Genomic DNA, 9,233 nt, shown 5'->3' on the forward strand with positions numbered 1-9,233 from the left:
TCGATTCTTTTCGATTCGATTTGATTCTTTTCGGTTCGATTCGATTCTTTTCGATTCGATTCGATTCGACACTTTTCGTTTCGATTCGATTCTTTTCGATTCGATTGATTCTTTTCGTTTCGATTAGATTCTCTTTGATTCGATTCTTTTCGATTCCATTTGATTTGATTCTTCTCCATTCGATTCGATTCAATTCTTTTCGAATCGATTCGATAAGATTCTTTTCATTCGATTCAATTCTGTTCGATTCTATTCTATTTGATTCGGTTCAATTCGATTATTTTCAATTCGATTCTATTCGATTCTTTTCATTTTGATTCGATTCTTTTCGATTCAATTCTTTTCGACTTGGCTTGATTCGATCATTTGGATTCGATTTGTTACATCACGATTCAATTCTTTTCGATTCTGTTCGATTCGATTCTTTCGATTCAGTTCGTTTCGATTCTTTTTGATTCGATTCGATTCTTTTCCATTCGATGATTCGATTAGTTTCGATGTTTTCGAATCGTTTCAATTCGATTCAAATTCTTTTCTATTCGATTTGATTCTTTGCTATCTATTCGATTCTTTTCGATTCGATTCGATTCGATTCGTTTCGATTCCATCTTTTTGATTTCGACCACGATTCGATTCGAATCTTTTCGATTCGATTCAACTCAACTCAGTTCTTTTCGATTCGATTTTTTCGATTCGATTCTTTTCAATTCGATTCAAATCGATTCATTCCAATTCAATTCTTTCCGATTCGATTCGATTCTTTTCGATTCGATTCGATTCTTTTAATTCGATTCGAGTCTTTTCAATTCGATTCAATTCGATTTCTTTTCAATTCAATTCTTTTCGATTCGATTCTTTTTCGATTCGATTCGATTGATTCTTTTCGAATTGATTCATTCGATTCGATCTTTTTTTTTTTTTTTTTTTTTTTTAAAGGATATTATTTCTTTATTGCTGAGAGAGCCGGTCACCGCTCAAGCAACGAGGCGTCCCAAGTAAGGAAACTCCTCGCCACATACAGATACAACCGAAAGTGAGCACCGACGTGTGAGCGGTCATAAGGACGACACGGGGGACGGATGACACGCGAAAAGCCCCGAAGGCCAAGCCCGTAACCACAAGAAAGTCAAAGAATAGCTCACGAGGCCTCCGAGGCGCACGCAGCCAGAAACGAGGTCTGATCTTAGCCACCAGAATCACCAGGGGAAAGCGCGAACGCAGTCCCCCACTACCACAAATTATGCAGTCGAGTTTCCCACATTTGGGGGGAAATCGCAGGGGTCAGCACATCCGGAGTGCAATGGATAAGCCTCGCCCTGGGAAAACCACCTTCGTGATCATGGTATCTCCCCTGCCAGGTAAGTATCGATCTTTTTGATTTGATACGATTCTTGTCGATTCCATTAAATTTGATTCGATTCCTTTCAATTCAATTAGATTGTTTTCGAGTCGATTCCAATCAATTCGATTCTTTCTATTCGATTCGATTTCTTTTCATTTGATTTGATTCTTTTCGATACGATTCGATTCGATTCCATTTGATTTTTTTTCGATTTGATTCGATACGATTCTTTTCATTCGATTCAAATCGATTCTTTTCGATTCTATTCGTTTCGATTGGATTCGATTCCTTTTCTTTAGATTCGGTTCTTTGCGATTCGATCCTTTTTGATTCGATTCGATTCTTTTCGATTCTTTTCGATTCGAGTCTTTTCGATTCGAATCAATTCGATTCTTTTTGATTTGAATCAATTCTTTTTGATTCAATTCTTTTCCATTCGATTCGATTCTTTTCGATTCGATTCTTTTCGATTCGATATTACTCGATTTGATTGTTTTGATTTGATTCGAATCTTTTTCTATTCTATTCATTTCAATTCTTTTCGATTCGATTTGATACGATTAGATTTTTTTCGATTGGATTCGATTCGGTACGTCGATTCTTTTCGATTCTATTCAGTTAGATTCTTTTCAATTCGGTTTGATTCTTTTTGTTTCGGTTTGATTCTTTTTTGATTCAATTCTTTTTGATTCGATTCAATTCTTTTCATTCAATTTGATTCGATTCGATTCTTTTCCTTTCAAATCGATTCATTTCGATTTGATTCTTTTCTATTCGATTCGATTCTCTTCGATTCAATTCAATTCGATTCTCTTCGATTTAATTCAATTCGATTCTTTTCGATTCGATTCCATTCGATTCTTTTCGATTCAATTCAATTCGATTCTTTTTTGTTTCAATTCGATTCTTTTTGATTCTATTCTTTTCCATTCGATTCGAGGTCTTTTCTCTTTGATTCGATTCTTTTCGATTCGATTCCTTTCGATTCAATTTGATCTTTTCGTTTCGATTCTCTTCTTTTCTATCTATTCGATTCACTTGTTTTTTATTCGATTCGATTCAATTCTTTTTCATTCCAATTTGATTCGAATCGACTCTTTTCGATTCCAATTCCATTCGGTTTGATTCTATTTGTTTCGATTTGATTCTTTTGGATTTCATTAGATTAGATTCTTTTCGATTCGATTCGAATATTTCATTCAATTCGATCGATTCGGCTCTTTTCAAATCGATTCGTTTCGATTCGATTCTTTGCTATTCGATTTGATTCTTTTCGTTTCAATTTGATTCTTTTTCGATTCGATTCAATTCGATTCAATTCTTTTCAGATCGATTCGATTCTTTTCAATTTGATACGATTCGATTCTTTTCGATTTGATTCGACTCAATGCTTTTCGATTCAATTCGTTTCGATTCTTTTCGATTCGATTCAATTCGATGCTATTCGGTTCTTTTTGATTCCATTAAATTTGATTTGATTCTTTCTACTCAATTAGATTCTTTTCGATTCGTTTCATACAATTCGATTTCTTTTCCATTCGATTCGATTCGATTGTTTTCGATTCGATTCAATTTCTATCAATTCGATTAGATTCTTTTCAAATCGATTCTTTTCGATTCGATTCAATTAGATTTTTTGATTCGATTAAATACAATGCGATTCTTTTGTTTCAATTCGATTCTTTTTTATTCGATTGTTTTCGATTCGTATTCGATCTTCAATTCTTTCATTTCGATTCGATTCATTTCTATTCAATTCTTTTGCTTCTATTCAATTTTTTCGATTCGATTCTTTAGTTTCGAGTCGATTCCTTCGATTCGATTCTTTTAAATCTATTCAATTCATTCTTTTCGATTCGATTCAATACAATTGGATTCTTTTCGATTCGATTCCTTACCATTAGATTCTTCTCTATTTGATTCAATTCGCTTCTTTCGATTTCAATTAGATTCGATTCTTTATGCTTTGATTCGATTCGATTCTTTTAATTTCGATTCGATTTTTTTTTCGATTTGATTCTTTCGATTCGATTCGATTCTTTTCACTTCGGTTCGTTTCTTTTCAATTCGATTCGAATCTTTTCGATTCTATTGGATTTGATTCAAATCTTATCGATTTTATTCGATTCGATTCTTTTCTATTCAACTCGATTCTTTTCGATTCGATTCGATTCGACAGTTTTCGTTTCGATTCGATTCTTTTCGATTCGATTTGATTCTTTTCATTTCGATTAGATTCTCTTCGATTCGATTTCTTTTCGTTTCGATTAGATTCTTTTCGATTCGATTCGATTCACATTCTTTTCACTTCGGACTCGATTCTAATCGGTTCATCTCGAATCGATTCGATTCTTTTTGATTTGATCTATTCGATTCTTTTCGATTCAGTTCGATTCAATTCGATTCTTTTCTATTTGATTCGATTCTTTTCCACTCGATGTGATTTTGATTCGTTTTGATTTTTTTCGATTTGTTTCAATTCGAATCTATTCGATTCTTTTCGTTTTCAATTCGATTCGATTCTTTTTGATTCAATCCATTCGATTCGAATAGATTCGATTCTTTTCGATTCGATACGATTCGATTCTTTTCGATGCGAATCAATTCGATTCGATTCTTTTTTATTCGATTCGATTCGATTCTTTTAGATTGATTCGATACGATTCTTTTTCTATTCGATTCTTTTCGATTCGATTCGATTCTTTTCGATTCGATTCGATTCGATTCTTTTCAATTTGATTCGTTTCGATTTGAATCTTTTTGTTTTGATTTGATTTTCTACAATTCGATTTCTTTGGATTCGATTCTTTTTGATTTGATTAGATTCGATTCTTTTCAATTCAAATCAATTCAATATGATTCGATTCGTTGCAATCTGATTCGATTTTTTTCGAATCGATTTGATTCGATTCGATTAGTTTCGATTCGATTATCGATTCAATTCAATTCCAATTATTCTCAATTCGATTCGATTATTTTTATTCAATTCTATTATTTTCGATTCGATGCGATTCGATTCGATTCTTTTCGATTCAATCAATTCGATTTGATTCTTTTCAATTCGATTCGATTCTTTTCGATTTGATTGCATTCGATTCAATTGTTTTCGATTCGATTTGATTCTTTCGATTCGATTCGATTCTTTTCATTACGATTCAATTCAATTCGATTTCTTTTCGATTCGATTTGATTCTTTTCGGTTCGATTCGATTCTTTTCGATTCGATTCGATTCGACACTTTTCGTTTCGATTCGATTCTTTTCGATTCGATTGATTCTTTTCGTTTCGATTAGATTCTCTTTGATTCGATTCTTTTCGATTCCATTTGATTTGATTCTTCTCCATTCGATTCGATTCAATTCTTTTCGAATCGATTCGATAAGATTCTTTTCATTCGATTCAATTCTGTTCGATTCTATTCTATTGATTCGGTTCAATTCGATTATTTTCAAATTCGATTCTATTCGATTCTTTTCATTTTGATTCGATTCTTTTCGATTCAATTCTTTTCGACTTGGCTTGATTCGATCATTTGGATTCGATTTGTTACATCACGATTCAATTCTTTTCGATTCTGTTCGATTCGATTCTTTCGATTCAGTTCGTTTCGATTCTTTTTGATTCGATTCGATTCTTTTCCATTCGATGATTCGATTAGTTTCGATGTTTGAATCGTTTCAATTCGATTCAAATTCTTTTCTATTCGATTTGATTCTTTTCATCATTCGATTCTTTTCGATTCGATTCGATTCGATTCGTTTCGATTCCATCTTTTTGATTCGACACGATTCGATTCGAATCTTTTCGATTCGATTCAACTCAACTCAGTTCTTTTCGATTCGATTTTTCGATCGATTTTTCAATTCGATTCAAATCGATTCATTCCAATTCAATTTTTCCGATTCGATTCGATTCTTTTCGATTCGATTCGATTCTTTTAATTCGATTCGAGTCTTTTCAATTCGATTCAATTCGATTCTTTTCAATTCAATTCTTTTCGATTCGATTCTTTTCGATTCGATTCGATTTGATTCTTTTCGAATTGATTTCGATTCGATCTTTTTTTTTTTTTTTTAAAGGATATTATTTCTTTATTGCTGAGAGAGCGGTCACCGCTCAAGCACCGAGGCGTCCCAAGTAAGGAAACTCCTCGCCACATACAGATACAACCGAAAGTGAGCACCGACGTGAGCGGTCATAAGGACGACACGGGGACGGATGACACGCGAAAAGCCCGAAGGCCAAGCCGTAACCACAAGAAAGTCAAAGAATAGCTCACGAGGCCTCCGAGGCGCACGCAGCCAGAAACGAGGTCTGATCTTAGCCACCAGAATCACCAGGGGAAAGCGCGAACGCAGTCCCCACTACCACAAATTATGCAGTCGAGTTTCCCACATTTGGGGAAATCGCAGGGGTCAGCACATCCGGAGTGCAATGGATAAGCCTCGCCTGGGAAAACCACCTTCGTGATCATGGTATCTCCCCTGCCAGGTAAGTATCGATCTTTTTGATTTGATACGATTCTTGTCGATTCCATTAAATTTGATTCGATTCCTTTCTTCAATTAGATTGTTTTCGAGTCGATTCCAATCAATTCGATTCTTTCTATTCGATTCGATTCTTTCATTTGATTTGATTCTTTTCGATACGATTCGATTCGATTCCATTTGATTTTTTTCGATTTGATTCGATACGATTCTTTTCATTTCGATTCAAATCGATCTTTTCGATTCTATTCGTTTCGATTGGATTCGATTCCTTTTCTTTAGATTCGGTTCTTGCGATTCGATCCTTTTTGATTCGATTCGATTCTTTTCGATTCTTTCGATTCGAGTCTTTCGATTCGAATCAATTCGATTCTTTTGATTTGAATCAATTCTTTTGATTCAATTCTTTTCCATTCGATTCGATCTTTTCGATTCGATTCTTTCGATTCGATATTACTCGATTTGATTGTTTTGATTTGATTCGAATCTTTTCTATTCTATTCATTCAATTATTTTCGATTCGATTGATACGATTAGATTTTTTCGATTGGATTCGATTCGGTACGTCGATTCTTTTCGATTCTATTCAGTTAGATTCTTTTCAATTCGGTTTGATTCTTTGTTTCGGTTTGATTCTCTTTTGATTCAATTCTTTTTGATTCGATTCAATTCTTTTCATTCAATTTGATTCGATTCGATTCTTTTCCTTTCAAATCGATTCATTTCGATTGATCTTTCTATTCGATTCGATCTCTTCGATTCAATTCAATTCGATCTCTCGATTTAATTCAATTCGATTCTTTTCGATTCGATTCCATTCGATTCTTTTCGATTCAATTCAATTCGATTCTTTTTGTTTCAATTCGATTCTTTTTGATTCTATTCTTTTCCATTCGATTCGAGTCTTTTCTCTTTGATTCGATTCTTTCGATTCGATTCCTTTCGATTCAATTTGATTCTTTTCGTTTCGATTTCTTCTTTTTTCTATTCGATTCACTGTTTTTATTCGATTCGATTCAATTCTTTCATTCCAATTTGATTCGAATCGACTCTTTTCGATTCAATTCCATTCGGTTTGATTCTATTTGTTTCGATTTGATTCTTTGGATTTCATTAGATTAGATTCTTTCGATTCAATTAGAATATTTCATTCAATTCGATTCGATTCGGCTCTTTTCAAATCGATTCGTTTCGATTCGATTCTTTGCTATTCGATTTGATTCTTTTCGTTTCAATTTGATTCTTTCGATTCGATTCAATTCGATTCAATTCTTTTCAGATCGATTCGATTCTTTTCAATTGATACGATCGATTCTTTTCGATTTGATTCGACTCAATGCTTTTCGATTCAATTCGTTTCGATTCTTTTCGATTCGATTCAATTCGATGCTATTCGGTTCTTTTCGATTCCATTAAATTGATTTGATTCTTTTCTACTCAATTAGATTCTTTCGATTCGTTTCCATACAATTCGATTTTCGATTCGATTCGATTGTTTTCGATTCGATTCAATTTTCTATCAATTCGATTAGTTCTTTCATTTCAAATCGATTCTTTTCGATTCGATTCAATTAGATTTTTTGATTCGATTAAATACAATGCGATTCTTTGTTTCAATTCGATTCTTTTTGATTCGATTGTTTTCGATTCGATTCGATTCAATTCTTTTCATTTCGATTCGATTCATTTCTATTCAATCTTCGATCTATTCAATTTTTTCGATTCGATTCTTTACGTTTCGAGTCGATTCCTTTCGATTCGATTCTTTTATAATCTATTCAATTCATTTCTTTTCGATTCGATTCAATACAATGGATTTTCGATTCGATTGATTCCTTACCATTAGATTATTCTCTATTTGATTCAATTCGATTCTTTCGATTCAATTAGATTCGATTCTTATGCTTTGATTCGATTCGATCTTTTAATTTCGATTCGATTTTTTTTCGATTTGATCTTTCGATTCGATTCGATTCTTTTCACTTCGGTTCGTTTCTTTCAATTCGATTCGAATCTTTCGATTCTATTGGATTTGATTCAAATCTTATCGATTTTATTCGATTCAATTCTTTTCTATTCAACTCGATTCTTTTCGATTCGATTCGATTCGACAGTTTCGTTTCGATTCGATTCTTTTCGATTCGATTTGATTCTTTTCATTTCGATTAGATTCTCTTCGATTCGATTCTTTCGTTTCGATTAGATTCTTTTCGATTCGATTCAATTCTTTCACTTCGACTCGATTCTACTCGGTTCATCTGGAATCGATTCGATTCTTTTGATTTGATCTATTCGATTCTTTCGATTCAGTTCGATTCAATTCGATTTTTTCTATTGATTCGATTCTTTTCCACTCGATGTGATTTGATTCGTTTGTGGTTTTTTCGATTTGTTTCAATTCGAATCTATTCGATTCTTTTCGTTTCAATTCGATTCGATTCTTTTGATTCAATTCCATTCGATTAGAATAGATTCGATTCTTTTCGATTCGATACGATTCGATTCTTTTCGATGCGAATCAATTCGATTCGATTTTTTTATTCGATTCGATTCGATTCTTTTAGATTTGATTCGATACGATTCTTTTCTATTCGATTCTTTTCTATTCGATTCGATTCTTTTCGATTCGATTCGATTCGATTCTTTTCAATTTGATTCGTTTCGATTTGAATCTTTTTGTTTGATTTGATTTTCTACAATTCGATTCTGGATTCGATTCTTTTTGATTTGATTAGATTCGATTCATTTCAATTCAAATCAATTCAATATGATTCGATTTTGCAATCTGATTCGATTTTTCGAAATCGATTTGATTCGATCGATTAGTTCGATTTCGATTTGATTCGATCGATTATCGATTCAATTCAATTAATTATTCTCAATTCGATCGATTATTTTTATTCAATTCTATATTCGATTCGATCGATTCGATTCGCTTTTTTTGATTCAATCAATTCGATTGATTCTTTTCAATTCGATTCGATTCTTTTCGATTTGATTGCATTCGATTCAATGTTTTTTCGATTCGATTCGATTTTTTCATTACGATTCAATTCAATTCGATTCTCTTTCGATTCGATTTGATTCTTTTCGGTTCGATTCGATCTTTTCGATTCGATTCGACACTTTTCGTTTCGATTCGATTCTTTTCGATTCGATTGATTCTTTTCGTTTCGATTAGATTCTCTTGATTCGATTCTTTTCGATTCCATTTGATTGATTCTTCTCCATTCGATTCGATTCAATTCTTTTCGAATCGATTCGAAGATTCTTTCATTCGATTCAATTCTGTTCGTTCTATTCTATTTGATTCGGTTCAATTCGATTATTTTCAATTCGATTCTATTCGATTCTTTCATTTTGATTCGATTTTTTCGATTCAATTCTTTTCGACTTGGCTTGAT

At 32.9% G+C, this 9,233-nt stretch overlaps 2 non-coding genes across 2 annotated transcripts; both read right to left on the reverse strand.

The window, feature by feature from the left end:
• Window positions 1-1,200: 1,200 nt before the first annotated feature.
• On the reverse strand, window positions 1,201-1,366 carry LOC119879423. The gene has a single exon (XR_005387508.1). It is a non-coding gene; the product is annotated as a U1 spliceosomal RNA (small nuclear RNA).
• Window positions 1,367-5,680: 4,314 nt separating this feature from the next.
• On the reverse strand, window positions 5,681-5,841 carry LOC119879419. The gene has a single exon (XR_005387504.1). It is a non-coding gene; the product is annotated as a U1 spliceosomal RNA (small nuclear RNA).
• Window positions 5,842-9,233: the final 3,392 nt, after the last annotated feature.

The sequence above is a fragment of the Canis lupus genome, unplaced genomic scaffold (genome assembly GCF_011100685.1).
Source record: "Canis lupus familiaris isolate Mischka breed German Shepherd unplaced genomic scaffold, alternate assembly UU_Cfam_GSD_1.0 chrUn_S788H951, whole genome shotgun sequence".
Taxonomy (NCBI): domain Eukaryota; kingdom Metazoa; phylum Chordata; class Mammalia; order Carnivora; family Canidae; genus Canis; species Canis lupus.